A 15070-nucleotide genomic window follows, 5' to 3' on the forward strand; every position below is an offset into this window, starting at 1 on the left:
AGGTCCCGTAACAGAGAATCTGTCTTCATGTCAGCAGAGAATTAGTCTGCATGTCATAGCAGAGAATGAGGCTTCACGTCAGCCACCACTGCAACAGTCCATTGGCATATATTTAGGCCCAGCACACACACAGGCAGAGGAGAGAGGTCCCGTAACAGAGAATCTGTCTTCATGTCAGCAGAGAATTAGTCTGCATGTCATAGCAGAGAATCAGGCTTCACGTCACCCACCACTGCAACAGTCCATTGGCATATATTTAGGCCCAGCACCCAGGCAGAGGAGGGAGGTCCCGTAACAGAGAATCTGTCTTCATGTCAGCAGAGAATTAGTCTGCATGTCATAGCAGAGAATGAGGCTTCACGTCAGCCACCACTGCAACAGTCCATTGGCATATATTTAGGCCCAGCACACACACAGGCAGAGGAGAGAGGTCCCGTAACAGAGAATCTGTCTTCATGTCAGCAGAGAATTAGTCTGCATGTCATAGCAGAGAATGAGGCTTCACGTCAGCCACCACTGCAACAGTCCATTGGCATATATTTAGGCCCAGCACACACACAGGCAGAGGAGAGAGGTCCCGTAACAGACAATCTGGCTTCATGTCAGCAGAGAATTAGTCTGCATGTCATAGCAGAGAATGAGGCTTCACGTCACCCACCACTGCAACAGTCCATTGGCATATATTTAGGCCCAGCACCCAGGCAGAGGAGGGAGGTCCCGTAACAGAGAATCTGTCTTCATGTCAGCAGAGAATTAGTCTGCATGTCATAGCAGAGAATGAGGCTTCACGTCAGCCACCACTGCAACAGTCCATTGGCATATATTTAGGCCCAGCACACACACAGGCAGAGGAGAGAGGTCCCGTAACAGAGGATCTGGCTTCATGTCAGCAGAGAATCAGTCTGCATGTCATAGCAGAGAATCAGGCTTCACGTCAGCCACCACTGCAACAGTCCATTGGCATATATTTAGGCCTAGCACACAGGCAGAGGAGAGAGGTCCCGTAACAGACAATCTGGCTTCATGTCAGCAGAGAATCAGTCTGCATGTCATAGCAGAGAATGAGGCTTCACGTCAGCCACCACTGCAACAGTCCATTGTCATAAATTTAGGCCCAGCACCCAGGCAGAGGAGAGAGGTCCCGTAACAGACAATCTGGCTTCATGTCAGCAGAGAATTAGTCTGCATGTCATAGCAGAGAATCAGGCTTCATGTCAGCCACCACTGCAACAGTCCATTGGCATATATTTAGGCCTAGCACACAGGCAGAGGAGAGGTTCATTCAACTTTGGGTAGCATCGCAATATAATGGTAAAATGAAAATAAAAATAGGATTGAATGAGGAAGTGCCCTGGAGTCCAATAATATATGGTTATGGGGAGGTAGTTAATGTCTAATCTGGACAAGGGACGGACAGGTCCTGTGGGATCCATGCCTGGTTCATTTTTATGAACGTCAGCTTGTCCACATTGGCTGTAGACAGGCGGCTGCGTTTGTCTGTAATGACGCCCCCTGCCGTGCTGAATACACGTTCAGACAAAACGCTGGCTGCCGGGCAGGCCAGCACCTCCAAGGCATAAAAGGCTAGCTCTGGCCACGTGGACAATTTAGAGACCCAGAAGTTGAATGGGGCCGAACCATCAGTCAGTACGTGGAGGGGTGTGCACACGTACTGTTCCACCATGTTAGTGAAATGTTGCCTCCTGCTAACACGTTGCGTATCAGGTGGTGGTGCAGTTAGCTGTGGCGTGTTGACAAAAGTTTTCCACATCTCTGCCATGCTAACCCTGCCCTCAGAGGAGCTGGCCGTGACACAGCTGCCTTGGCGACCTCTTGCTCCTCCTCTGCCTTGGCCTTGGGCTTCCACTTGTTCCCCTGTGACATTTGGGAATGCTCTCAGTAGCGCGTCTACCAACGTGCGCTTGTACTCGCGCATCTTCCTATCACGCTCCAGTGCAGGAAGTAAGGTGGGCACATTGTCTTTGTAGCGTGGATCCAGCAGGGTGGCAACCCAGTAGTCCGCACAGGTTAAAATGTGGGCAACTCTGCTGTCGTTGCGCAGGCACTGCAGCATGTAGTCGCTCATGTGTGCCAGGCTGCCCAGGGATAAGGACAAGCTGTCCTCTGTGGGAGGCGTATCGTCATCGTCCTGCCTTTCCCCCCAGCCACGCACCAGTGATGGACCCGAGCTGCGTTGGGTGCCACCCCGCTGTGACCATGCTTCATCCTCATCCTCCTCCACCTCCTCCTCATCCTCGTCCTCCTCGTCCTCCAGTAGTGGGCCCTGGCTGGCCACATTTGTACCTGGCCTCTGCTGTTGCCAAAAACCTCCCTCTGAGTCACTTCAAAGAGACTGGCCTGAAAGTGCTAAAAATGACCCCTCTTCCTCCTCCTCCTCCTCCTCCTCCTGGGCCACCTCCTCTTCCATCATCGCCCTAAGTGTTTTCTCAAGGAGACATAGAAGTGGTATTGTAACGCTGATAACGGTGTCATCGCCACTGGCCATGTTGGTGGAGTACTCGAAACAGCGCAACAGGGCACACAGGTCTCGCATGGAGGCCCAGTCATTGGTGGTGAAGTGGTGCTGTTCTGTAGTGCGACTGACCCGTGCGTGCTGCAGCTGAAACTCCACTATGGCCTGCTGCTGCTCGCACAGTCTGTCCAGCATGTGCAAGGTGGAGTTCCACCTGGTGGGCACGTCGCATATGAGGCGGTGAGCGGGAAGGCCGAAGTTACGCTGTAGCGCAGACAGGCGAGCAGCAGCAGGATGTGAACGCCGGAAGCGCGAACAGACGGCCCGCACTTTATGCAGCAGCTCTGACATGTCGGGGTAGTTGTGAATGAACTTCTGCACCACCAAATTCAGCACATGCGCCAAGCAAGGGATGTGCGTCAAATTGGCTAGTCCCAGAGCTGCAACGAGATTTCGCCCATTATCACACACCACCAGGCCGGGCTTGAGGCTCACCGGCAGCAACCACTCGTCGGTCTGTTGTTCTATACCCCGCCACAACTCCTGTGCGGTGTGGGGCCTGTCCCCCAAACATATGAGTTTCAGAATGGCCTGCTGACGTTTACCCCGAGCTGTGCTGAAGTTGGTGGTGAAGGTGTGTGGCTGACTGGATGAGCAGGTGGAAGAAGAGGAGGAGGAAGCCGAGAAGGAGGAGGTGGCAACAGGAGGCAAAGAATGTTGCCCTGCGATCCTTGGCGGCGGAAGGACGTGCGCCAAACAGCTCTCCGCCTGGGGCCCAGCTGCCACTACATTTACCCAGTGTGCAGTTAGGGAGATATAGCGTCCCTGGCCGTGCTTACTGGTCCACGTATCTGTGGTTAGGTGGACCTTGCCACAGATGGCGTTGCGCAGTGCACACTTGATTTTATCAGATACTTGGTTGTGCAGGGAAGGCACGGCTCTCTTGGAGAAGTAGTGCCGGCTGGGAACAACATACTGTGGGACAGCAAGCGACATGAGCTGTTTGAAGCTGTCTGTGTCCACCAGCCTAAATGACAGCATTTCATAGGCCAGTAGTTTAGAAATGCTGGCATTCAGGGCCAGGGATCGAGGGTGGCTAGGTGGGAATTTACGCTTTCTATCAAATGTTTGTGAGATGGAGAGCTGAACGCTGGCGTGTGACATGGTTGAGACTCTTGGTGACGGAGGTGGTGGTGGTGGTGTTGGTGGTACATCCCCTGTTTGCTGGGCGGCAGGTGCCAACGTTCCTCCAGAGGCGGAGGAAGAGGCCGAGGCGGCAGCAGCAGAATAGGCCGAGGCGGCAGCAGCAGAAGAGGTAGCAGGGGGAGCCTGAGTGACTTCCTTGGTTTTAAGGTGTTTACTCCACTGCAGTTCATGCTTTGCATGCAGGTGCCTGGTCATGCAGGTTGTGCTCAGGTTCAGAACGTTAATGCCTCGCTTCAGGCTCTGATGGCACAGCGTGCAAACCACTCGGGTCTTGTCGTCAGCACATTGTTTGAAGAAGTGCCATGCCAGGGAACTCCTTGAAGCTGCCTTTGGGGTGCTCGGTCCCAGATGGCGGCGGTCAGTAGCAGGCGGAGTCTCTTGGCGGCGGGTGTTCTGCTTTTGCCCACTGCTCCCTCTTTTGCTACGCTGTTGGCTCGGTCTCACCACTGCCTCTTCCTCCGAACTGTGAAAGTCAGTGGCACGACCTTCATTCCATGTGGGGTCTAGGACCTCATCGTCCCCTGCATCGTCTTCCACCCAGTCTTGATCCCTGACCTCCTGTTCAGTCTGCACACTGCAGAAAGACGCAGCAGTTGGCACCTGTGTTTCGTCATCATCAGAGACATGCTGAGGTGGTATTCCCATGTCCTCATCATCAGGAAACATAAGTGGTTGTGCGTCAGTGCATTCTATGTCTTTCACCGCTGGGGAAGGGCTAGGTGGATGCCCTTGGGAAACCCTGCCAGCGGAGTCTTCAAACAGCATAAGAGACTGCTGCATAACTTGAGGCTGAGACAGTTTCCCTGGTATGCATGGGGGTGATGTGACAGACTGATGGGGTTGGTTTTCAGGCGCCATCTGTGCGCTTTCTGCAGAAGACTGGGTGGGAGATAATGTGAACGTGCTGGATCCACTGTCGGCCACTCAATTGACTAATGCCTGTACCTGCTCAGGCCTTACCATCCTTAGAACGGCATTGGGCCCCACCATATATCGCTGTAAATTCTGGCGGCTACTGGGACCTGAGGTAGTTGGTACACTAGGACGTGTGGATGTGGCAGAACGGCCACGTCCTCTCCCAGCACCAGAGGGTCCACTAACACCACCACGACCATGTCCACGTCCGCGTCCCTTACTAGATGTTTTTCTCATTGTTATGGTTCACCACAACAACAAATATATTATTTGGCCCAATGTATTGTATTCAAATTCAGCGGGATATAAATTTGAGGCCTAGTATTTAGGCGCTGGGTGACCGGTATGGATTTAGTGACAGAATTAGACTTGGAAATGCACAGAAGCGTGTGTGTGAAGTTATTCTGAATGACCCTATGTGCACCTTCAATATGATCTACCCTTTTAGGGATAGATTTCAAATAGCTCTGATATAGCAGAAACCACTAAATTATGAAATTGCTAAATTGGGAATTGTATTTCAACCCAGAACAAAAAATGTGCTTTGACGGACACTAAATAACTTTCCCAGCCACAACAGGACAGCGGTAACGAGAGATTTAGCGGGATATAAATTTGAGGCCTAGTATTTAGGCGCTGGGTGACAGGTATGGGTTTAGTGACAGAATTAGATTTGGAAATGCACAGTAGCGGGTGTGTGAAGTTATTCTGAATGACCCTATGTGCACCTTGAATATTATATACCCTTTTAGGGATAGATTTCAAATAGCTCTGATATAGCAGAAACCACTAAATTATGAAATTGCTAAATTGGGAATTGTATTTCAACCCAGAACAAGAAATGTGCTTGAACGGACACTAAATAACTCGCCCAGCTACAGCACTAAGGACAGATTTAGCTGGATATAAATTTGAGGCCTAGTATTTAGGCGCTGGGTGACCGGTATGGATTTAGTGACAGAATTAGACTTGGAAATGCACAGAAGCGTGTGTGTGAAGTTATTCTGAATGACCCTATGTGCACCTTGAATATTATATACCCTTTTAGGGATAGATTTCAAATAGCTCTGATATAGCAGAAACCACTAAATTATGAAATTGCTAAATTGGGAATTGTATTTCAACCCAGAACAAGAAATGTGCTTGAACGGACACTAAATAACTCGCCCAGCTACAGCACTAAGGACAGATTTAGCGGGATATAAATTTGAGGCCTAGTATTTAGGCGCTGGGTGACAGGTATGGGTTTAGTGCCAGAATTAGACTTGGAAATACACAGTAGCGGGTGTGTGTGAAGTTATTCTGAATGACCCAATGTGCACCTTGAATATTATATACCCTTTTAGGGATAGATTTCAAATAGCTCTGATATAGCAGAAACCACTAAATTATGAAATTGCTAAATTGGGAATTGTATTTCAACCCAGAACAAGAAATGTGCTTGAACGGACACTAAATAACTCGCCCAGCTACAGCACTAAGGACAGATTTAGCGGGATATAAATTTGAGGCCTAGTATTTAGGCGCTGGGTGACAGGTATGGGTTTAGTGCCAGAATTAGACTTGGAAATACACAGTAGCGGGTGTGTGTGAAGTTATTCTGAATGACCCAATGTGCACCTTGAATATTATATACCCTTTTAGGGATAGATTTCAAATAGCTCTGATATAGCAGAAACCACTAAATTATGAAATTGCTAAATTGGGAATTGTATTTCAACCCAGAACAAGAAATGTGCTTGAACGGACACTAAATAACTCGCCCAGCTACAGCACTAGGGACAGATTTAGCTGGATATAAATTTGAGGCCTAGTATTTAGGCGCTGCGTGACAGGTATGGGTTTAGTGACAGAATTAGACTTGGAAATACACAGTAGCGGGTGTGTGTGAAGTTATTCTGAATGACCCAATGTGCACCTTGAATATTATATACCCTTTTAGGGATAGATTTCAAATAGCTCTGATATAGCAGAAACCACTAAATTATGAAATTGCTAAATTGGGAATTGTATTTCAACCCAGAACAAGAAATGTGCTTGAACGGACACTAAATAACTCGCCCAGCTACAGCACTAGGGACAGATTTAGCTGGATATAAATTTGAGGCCTAGTATTTAGGCGCTGGGTGACCGGTATGGATTTAGTGACAGAATTAGACATGGAAATGCACAGAAGCGTGTGTGTGAAGTTATTCTGAATGACCCTATGTGCACCTTGAATATTATATACCCTTTTAGGGATAGATTTCAAATAGCTCTGATATAGCAGAAACCACTAAATTATGAAATTGCTAAATTGGGAATTGTATTTCAACCCAGAACAAGAAATGTGCTTGAACGGACACTAAATAACTCGCCCAGCTACAGCACTAAGGACAGATTTAGCGGGATATAAATTTGAGGCCTAGTATTTAGGCGCTGGGTGACAGGTATGGGTTTAGTGCCAGAATTAGACTTGGAAATACACAGTAGCGGGTGTGTGTGAAGTTATTCTGAATGACCCAATGTGCACCTTGAATATTATATACCCTTTTAGGGATAGATTTCAAATAGCTCTGATATAGCAGAAACCACTAAATTATGAAATTGCTAAATTGGGAATTGTATTTCAACCCAGAACAAGAAATGTGCTTGAACGGACACTAAATAACTCGCCCAGCTACAGCACTAAGGACAGATTTAGCGGGATATAAATTTGAGGCCTAGTATTTAGGCGCTGGGTGACAGGTATGGGTTTAGTGCCAGAATTAGACTTGGAAATACACAGTAGCGGGTGTGTGTGAAGTTATTCTGAATGACCCAATGTGCACCTTGAATATTATATACCCTTTTAGGGATAGATTTCAAATAGCTCTGATATAGCAGAAACCACTAAATTATGAAATTGCTAAATTGGGAATTGTATTTCAACCCAGAACAAGAAATGTGCTTGAACGGACACTAAATAACTCGCCCAGCTACAGCACTAGGGACAGATTTAGCTGGATATAAATTTGAGGCCTAGTATTTAGGCGCTGCGTGACAGGTATGGGTTTAGTGACAGAATTAGACTTGGAAATACACAGTAGCGGGTGTGTGTGAAGTTATTCTGAATGACCCAATGTGCACCTTGAATATTATATACCCTTTTAGGGATAGATTTCAAATAGCTCTGATATAGCAGAAACCACTAAATTATGAAATTGCTAAATTGGGAATTGTATTTCAACCCAGAACAAGAAATGTGCTTGAACGGACACTAAATAACTCGCCCAGCTACAGCACTAGGGACAGATTTAGCTGGATATAAATTTGAGGCCTAGTATTTAGGCGCTGGGTGACCGGTATGGATTTAGTGACAGAATTAGACTGGGATATGGCCAAAAAATAAACAGACTATTGCTGGTTAAATGCACTTGGTGTGACAGCTTCACCCTGATGTAGGCTTTAGCCAAAAAACAACCACACCATTGAGGGTTAAATGCACTTGGTGACAGGCGCAGCTTGCCCCTGATTTAGTATATGGCCAAAAAATGAACAGACTATTGCTGGTTAAATGCACTTGGTGTGACAGCTTCACCCTGATGTAGGCTTTAGCCAAAAAACAACCACACCATTGAGGGTTAAATGCACTTGGTCGCAGCTTGTGCTGGCGCACCACAAGACACAAAATTGCCGCCGATCACCCCAGAAAAATGTGACTGACAAACGGTCTGTGCAGCCTAAAAACAGTGAGCAATTGAGGATCAGCAGCTCAATGATCCACAGCTGCAGATCGATCAGTTAATCAAGTCCTTTGGAGGAGTTAATCTGCCTAATCTCGCCCTACTGTCGCAGCCGCAACCTCTCCCTACGCTAATCAGAGCAGAGTGACGGGCGGCGCTATGTGACTCCAGCTTAAATAGAGGCTGGGTCACATGGTGCTCTGGCCAATCACAGCCATGCCAATAGTAGGCATGGCTGTGATGGCCTCTTGGGGCAAGTAGTATGACGCTTGTTGATTGGCTGCTTTGCAGCCTTTCAAAAAGCGCCAAGAAAGCGTCACAAAAGCGCGAAGAAAGCGACGAACACCGAACCCGAACCCGGACTTTTACGAAAATGTCCGGGTTCGGGTCCGTGTCACGGACACCCCAAAATTCGGTACGAACCCGAACTATACAGTTCGAGTTCGCTCATCCCTAGATATGATCTGTATGTAAGTAGATTTAAAAAAAAAAAATTTCCATTGTCTCCTCGGTAAACCAGTTTATTGAGTAACCAGTATCCTTCACTCAGGAGCAGAACCATACACAGTCTTAACACAGTTCACTTTATGAGCAATTACCAGCAATTCCTTAATTTCCTTCTATTAACGGAATCACTGCTTTTATGAGAAGTAGTGATTTGGGAGATAAGGGAGAGCAGCCATGGGGAAATCAAATTCCCCTCAATAGCTCTCCCTGTGCGGTCATCAGAATGTAGTTACCATGATTGTAGTCTGTTAATGTACAGGGAGCTGTCTCAGTTCAGGAAAAAGATGTGTAAAATTGTATAAGGAAATTGAAGGCACAATGAAATCTATCTATCTGATATCTATTTATTGTCTATCTAATATCTATCTTTCTATCTCTCATATCTATCTATTGTCTATCTAATATCTATATATCTATCTAATATCTATTGTCTATATAATATCTATTTATTGTCCATCTAATATCTATCTATTTATCTAACTATCTCATATCTATTGTCTATCTAATATCTATCCATCTATCTATCTATCTTATATCTATCTATTGTCTATCTAATATCTATCTATCCATCCATCTTTATCTATCTAGGGGAGGATTAAGAAACTTAAAATAGCTCTGAAAAAAAAAAAAAAAAAAAAAAAAAAGTAGCCCCGTGTTGTAGGTAGGTCCAAATTGACGTGAGGTGGGGATACATAAGCAAGCAGGACTAACGCTATGAAACTATATTGCTGTTCTGAGGACGGCAGTACAGTTGAATTCAGGAGGGCAGTAGCGACCGCCGGCCAGGAACATAAGTGCCTGAGAGCATCAGATCTTTATTTACCTGGCTGGTCGGCCATGAGGAGGGCTTGGGCGGTGACCTGGGCATTGGCCAAGCTGGAAATTTCCCTGTAGGGCCTATGGCCAGTCCATCCCTGTATTTATATTTCTAATATCTGTCTGTCTAACTATCATATCATCATTATTTATTTATCTATTTATCATCTATCTATTATACACCTAACATCTATCTATCTAATCTTATATCTAACATATATCTATCTATTATATATCTAACATCTATCCACAGTCTATCTACACAGTCTATTATCTATCTATACAGTGGTCCCTCAAGTTACAATATTAATTAGTTCCAGGACGACCATTATATGTTGAAACCATTGTAACTTGAGTAATTGGTTCCAAAGCCCCAAAATGTCATCAAAGATAAGAGAAAATAAAGATTTAAGAAAAATAAGCAGATAACTAAGACAGATAAAACAAGTCCTTACATAAAACCTCCAGGACTAGCTGCTAACTAGTAACTAATACAGATATTTACCAGAGAAGTGGCCTTGATTGATTGGATCTGAGTCTGAGGCATTGTATGTTGAGTCTGGTTTTAACTTACGATGGGTCAGAAAAGACCACTGTATGTTGAAAATATTGTATCTTGAGGCCAATGTGTCTTGAGGTACCACTGTATGTCTGTCTACCTTTCCAATATACGTCTGTCTATTTAGCTAATATCTATTCATTATCTATCAATTGACTATCTACTATCTATCTATAGAAACATAGAATGTGTCGGCAGATAAGAACCATTTGGCCCATCTATTCTGCCCAATATACTAAATACTATGGATAGCCCCTGGCCCTATCTTATATGAAGGATGGGCTTATGCCTATCCCATGCATGCTTAAACTCCTCCACTGTATTTGCAGCTACCACTTCTGCAGGAAGGCTATTCCATGCATCCACTACTCTCTCAGTAAAGTAATACTTCCTGATATTACTTTTAAACCTTTGCCCCTCTAATTTAAAACGATGTCCTCTTGTAGCAGTTTTTCTTCTTTTAAATATTCTCTCCTCTTTTATCTTGTTGATTCCCTTTATGTATTTAAAAGTTTCTATCATATCCACTCTGTCTCGTCTTTCTTCCAAGCTATACATGTTAAGGTCCTTTAATCTTTCCTGGTAAGTTTTATCCTGCAATCCATGTACCAGTTTAGTAGCTCTTCTCTGAACTCTCTCCAAAGTATCAATATCCTTCTGGAGATATGGTCTCCAGTACTGAGCACAATACTCCAAAATGAGGTCTCACTAGTGCTCTGTAGAGCGGCATGAGCGCCTCCCTCTGTCTACTGGTAATGCCTCTCCCTATACACCCCAGCATTCTGCTAGCATTTCCAGCAGCTCTATGACATTGTCGGCCTACCTTTAAGTCTTCTGAAATAATGACCCCTAAATTCCTTTCCTCAGATACTGAGGTTAGGACTGTATCACAGATTTTTTATTCTGCTCTTGGGTTTTTACGCCCCAGGTGCATTATCTTGCACTTATCAACATAAATTTTTAGTTGCGAGATTTTTGACCATTCCTCTAGTTTTCCTAAATCATTTTCCATTTGGTGTATCCCTCCAGGAACATCAACCCTGTTACAACTCTGTTACACACCTAAACATCGATGCCTTCTGCAATTTCGCTGATAAAGATATTAAACAATATGGGTCCCAGAACAGATTCCTGAGGTACCCCACTGGTAACAAGACCCTGGTCTGAATATACTCCATTGACTACAACCCTCTGTTGTCTGTCCCTCAGCCACTGCCTAATCCATTCAACAATATGGGAGTCCAAGCCCAAAGACTCTAATTTATTGATAAGCCTTCTATGTCTGACAGTATCAAAAGCCTTACTAAAGTCTAGATAAGCGATGTCTACTGCACCTTGTGTATCTAATATTCTTTCTTTCTTTATCTATTTATCTAATACTAGCCTTTCTGCTACCAAATTCTCAATCCAACCTCTTCCCCCAGCCCTACTGTAAAAGACAGATTTGGGTGGGCATTACATACATGACAGAACATGCAGGATAATACAGCACTATATACCCAGTACATCCAGTGATACCTACTCTGATGTAGACGTTCTCTATCCTCAGAAATCAGACCACCTTAATGACTTGTTCTAGCTGTGTCTCATCTCTGCAGTTTGGCACACAGACAACCTAGGTCCCTCATTTTCCCACCATCTTCCCCCTCTTGGTGCCTCAACAGTGTTATACTGATGCTGCCCCCAATACTATGCCGGCTGTGATCCCCCATGCCCCCAATAACTGCAATCCAAAAATAATAAGGCCATACAGATATTACCCCCATAGTAATAGTTCTTCCAAAAGTCCACCAATAGTATTAGTTCTCTCTCAGACTGTTTTCATTAGTATTAGTGTTCTCTACAGTACAAACAATAGTGATAATGCTCCTCATGCATGCCCCCATTAGTAGCAATGCACTCCATACTGTACCCAATAATAATGCCCCCACAGTACTCCTAGTAGTAAATCTATCTATCATTCAAATTTAAGTTCAAACAAGCTTTATTGGCAGTACTAAATATATATTAGCATTGCCAAAGTTAGTAGGAAAAAATTGGGTTGCGATGGGGAATGGGCATATGCATACATTCAGAGTGGCAGGTAAAGGAGTCCATGGCATATCACGCTTTCAGTTTATGGCAAAATCACACTTGGGTGTGGGAGGGAAACACCACACCGAGCATAAGAGGGAAGGGGCGGAACAGGGAAATTAGGCCTGAGAACTAGGGAAGGAAGATGGACACTTCCTACTAAAACCCTAAAAAAAATCCTGACTGGATACCAGTATGAACAGACCACAGAGGTAGGTGTGTTCATCCACAGGAATACCTAGAATCCTATCTAGCCCTATAGGACCCTGGTACTAATGGCAGGGAAAAGACTACCTTTTCCTCCAAAAGGAAGGACGAACAGGAGTCTCCTTCAGGCCTAATACAAACAATAGGGAAATGCAACACACAGAACCCAAACAAAATGCAAAAGGGAAAGGAAAGACGTAACTTCAAAGTAGCAATGGAAGCACCAAGATCCACACACCAGCATTCCACAACTGAAACTGAAGCTATAAACCGCACAGCATTGTGGTAGAAGCAACAATAAATAACAACAGACGCCTATTGATCCACAAGGAAAGCCTGTTAGATCAAACCACGTGTTGCCAGTCTCACTGATCTCCTGCCACCTGTCGAGGGAACATCCGTGACACTAACATAATGTGCTGCATTAGCTGTTGTGTTCATCTTTCCCAGTATGGATATTTTCTTTTCCTCCTCCATTGATATAAAGTCTGGGCAGAGATCAGTCTCCTGAAGTGAGTGTCCTTCACTGCTGAGTATTTGGGGCACCACAGCAGGAAGTAGACCTCAATCTCTGTGGTCTCCTGGTCAAATTGCTGACACAGTCTGCTATTTCTGGGTTAGTACTTTTGTCGGTGACCCCCAGATTCAATGAGCAGGCTGCGAGGCTCAGTCTGCACCAGCTAAGGATCTGTCGGTCTCTGGGGTTGGGTAGTTTTTCTAGATATGGCGCCAGTTTGTACTTCTATAGGCTGTGGTATATTGTCAATTTCAATGATATTCTCATGTCGATACTCCTGATATTTTTGTCAGGCTGTATTGGTTGGTGGCTTGATCAGGCTGGTGTGAGTAAGTTGTTCTGAAGTGCTTTATTTCCTGGGGCTTCTTGATATAGCAAGGCTTTGTGATGGTGGGAGCTTTGACTTCTGCTATGTAAATGGGCCCTTAATGGCAGTGTTCTCTTATGCACAGCAAGTTGTAGTTGGAATCTGCCCAGCTCTGCTTGACAAGCTCTGTTTGAGGTGCTCTGATGGACCTGGATAAACAAGAGGTCATCTGCATACAGCGGAAATGTCACATACTGTAGGTGTCATGGAGGATGAGACCTGGTGCTGATAAGGTTACTGCCATCTCATTAATGTAGATGTTGAAGGGCCTTGTACTGAAACTGCATCCCTGTCTGACACTTCAGCTCTTCTGGAAATAAGCCATTCTCTGCCCATTTATCCTCATGCTGCATCTGTTCTCAGTGTAAGAGCTTCTGATGAGCTTCCAATGAGCCCGAGTGCTACACTGAGTCAATGGCCTTCTTAAAGTCCAAAAAACAGGCATAGATCTTTCCATGCTTTGTATTGTGGATGTGGCTCTGTATGGTGTGTAGATGTGGTAGTGGTGCTGTGGTTTTGTAATATTCCTCCTTAGGTCTTGTCCAACTTGATGTTTTTGTTTTTCAGGGCAGAGACAAGACTGTTCAGGCCCCGAATGTTCTAGCTGATGATGAGACATCATTTTGTATCCATAATACCTTTTAATGAGCTGCCATCTATAGGAAAAGCTGAATTTTTGATTGATGTCCATGTTGTAGATGTTTGGTCCAACTCCAATCAAATGAGTTTTTTTTTTTTAGTGCTGAGCAGGGTCTTTATCTCCTCAATTTCTCTGCTCTGCATCACTCTGGGTAAAGCAGGTGGTTTCCTCCATGGTTTGTGTCTCCATGGTAAAGGTCAATGTTTCCACTTTGTTGAGAAGCATATGAAGTTTGAGGTCTATTTGTTGCTTGCGACCCTTTCATGGGGTTTTGTCTAGGTGGGGTCGGGACCGAGGGTCTCTGTTGAGCAGTATGTTTTTCAATTATTTTGCCAGAGGGGTTACCCTTGGTTGTTGAGGCGTTTTGTTATTGTACAGATGATGGTTTATGGAGGGATGTTGTGCCAGGGTGATGTCTAACATGGAGATGATTTTAGCGATCACCTGTGTTGATGCTCCGGATGATGTGTTCAGGGATATCATTTGTTCGGAGCAGGGATATAAGGATGATTTATAGCTGGGAACTTCTGTTGTGTGGTCTTTGCAGGCTGGCTCAGTTGTCCTGCTGTCTGCTGGTGCCGCTCCTGGAAGTTGTTGGTTGCCGTATGTATGATAATGTGGTTAGAGTTGGTGAAATATGGATTGTTGATGACAGCTTGCTTGTTTGATGTTGAGAAGCATATTTTACTTACTCTTTTTCCTGGGAAACGTTGCCTTGTTCAGGTATTTGCCATTTGAGTTTATAATCATCAGGACAGTGTCAAGACATGGGGATTTTCGATCTTATTCTATCTATCTATCTATCTATTCTTGTGATCACTTTATTTGTGCTGTAATGTGTTTTGCTATTTTTGGAAGTCCCTCACTGGTGAATGGTGGGATGGCTGTGCATTTGCAACTTGCTCTCCATTCATGGCGGGGTCCTGTTTTTTAAATTGGAGTGGGTCACAGAGATGGGAACCATGCCTATTGGACATCTATAGCATCTCTCATTGATATGAATAAATGTCTAGATGGGACTACCCGTTTAAAAATACGTGATGGAGACATCTCAGCTTCTTATCCCCTTTCTGCACATATACAGAG

This window comes from Bufo gargarizans, chromosome 4 (assembly GCF_014858855.1).
Source record: "Bufo gargarizans isolate SCDJY-AF-19 chromosome 4, ASM1485885v1, whole genome shotgun sequence".
NCBI classification, from domain to species: Eukaryota; Metazoa; Chordata; class Amphibia; order Anura; family Bufonidae; genus Bufo; species Bufo gargarizans.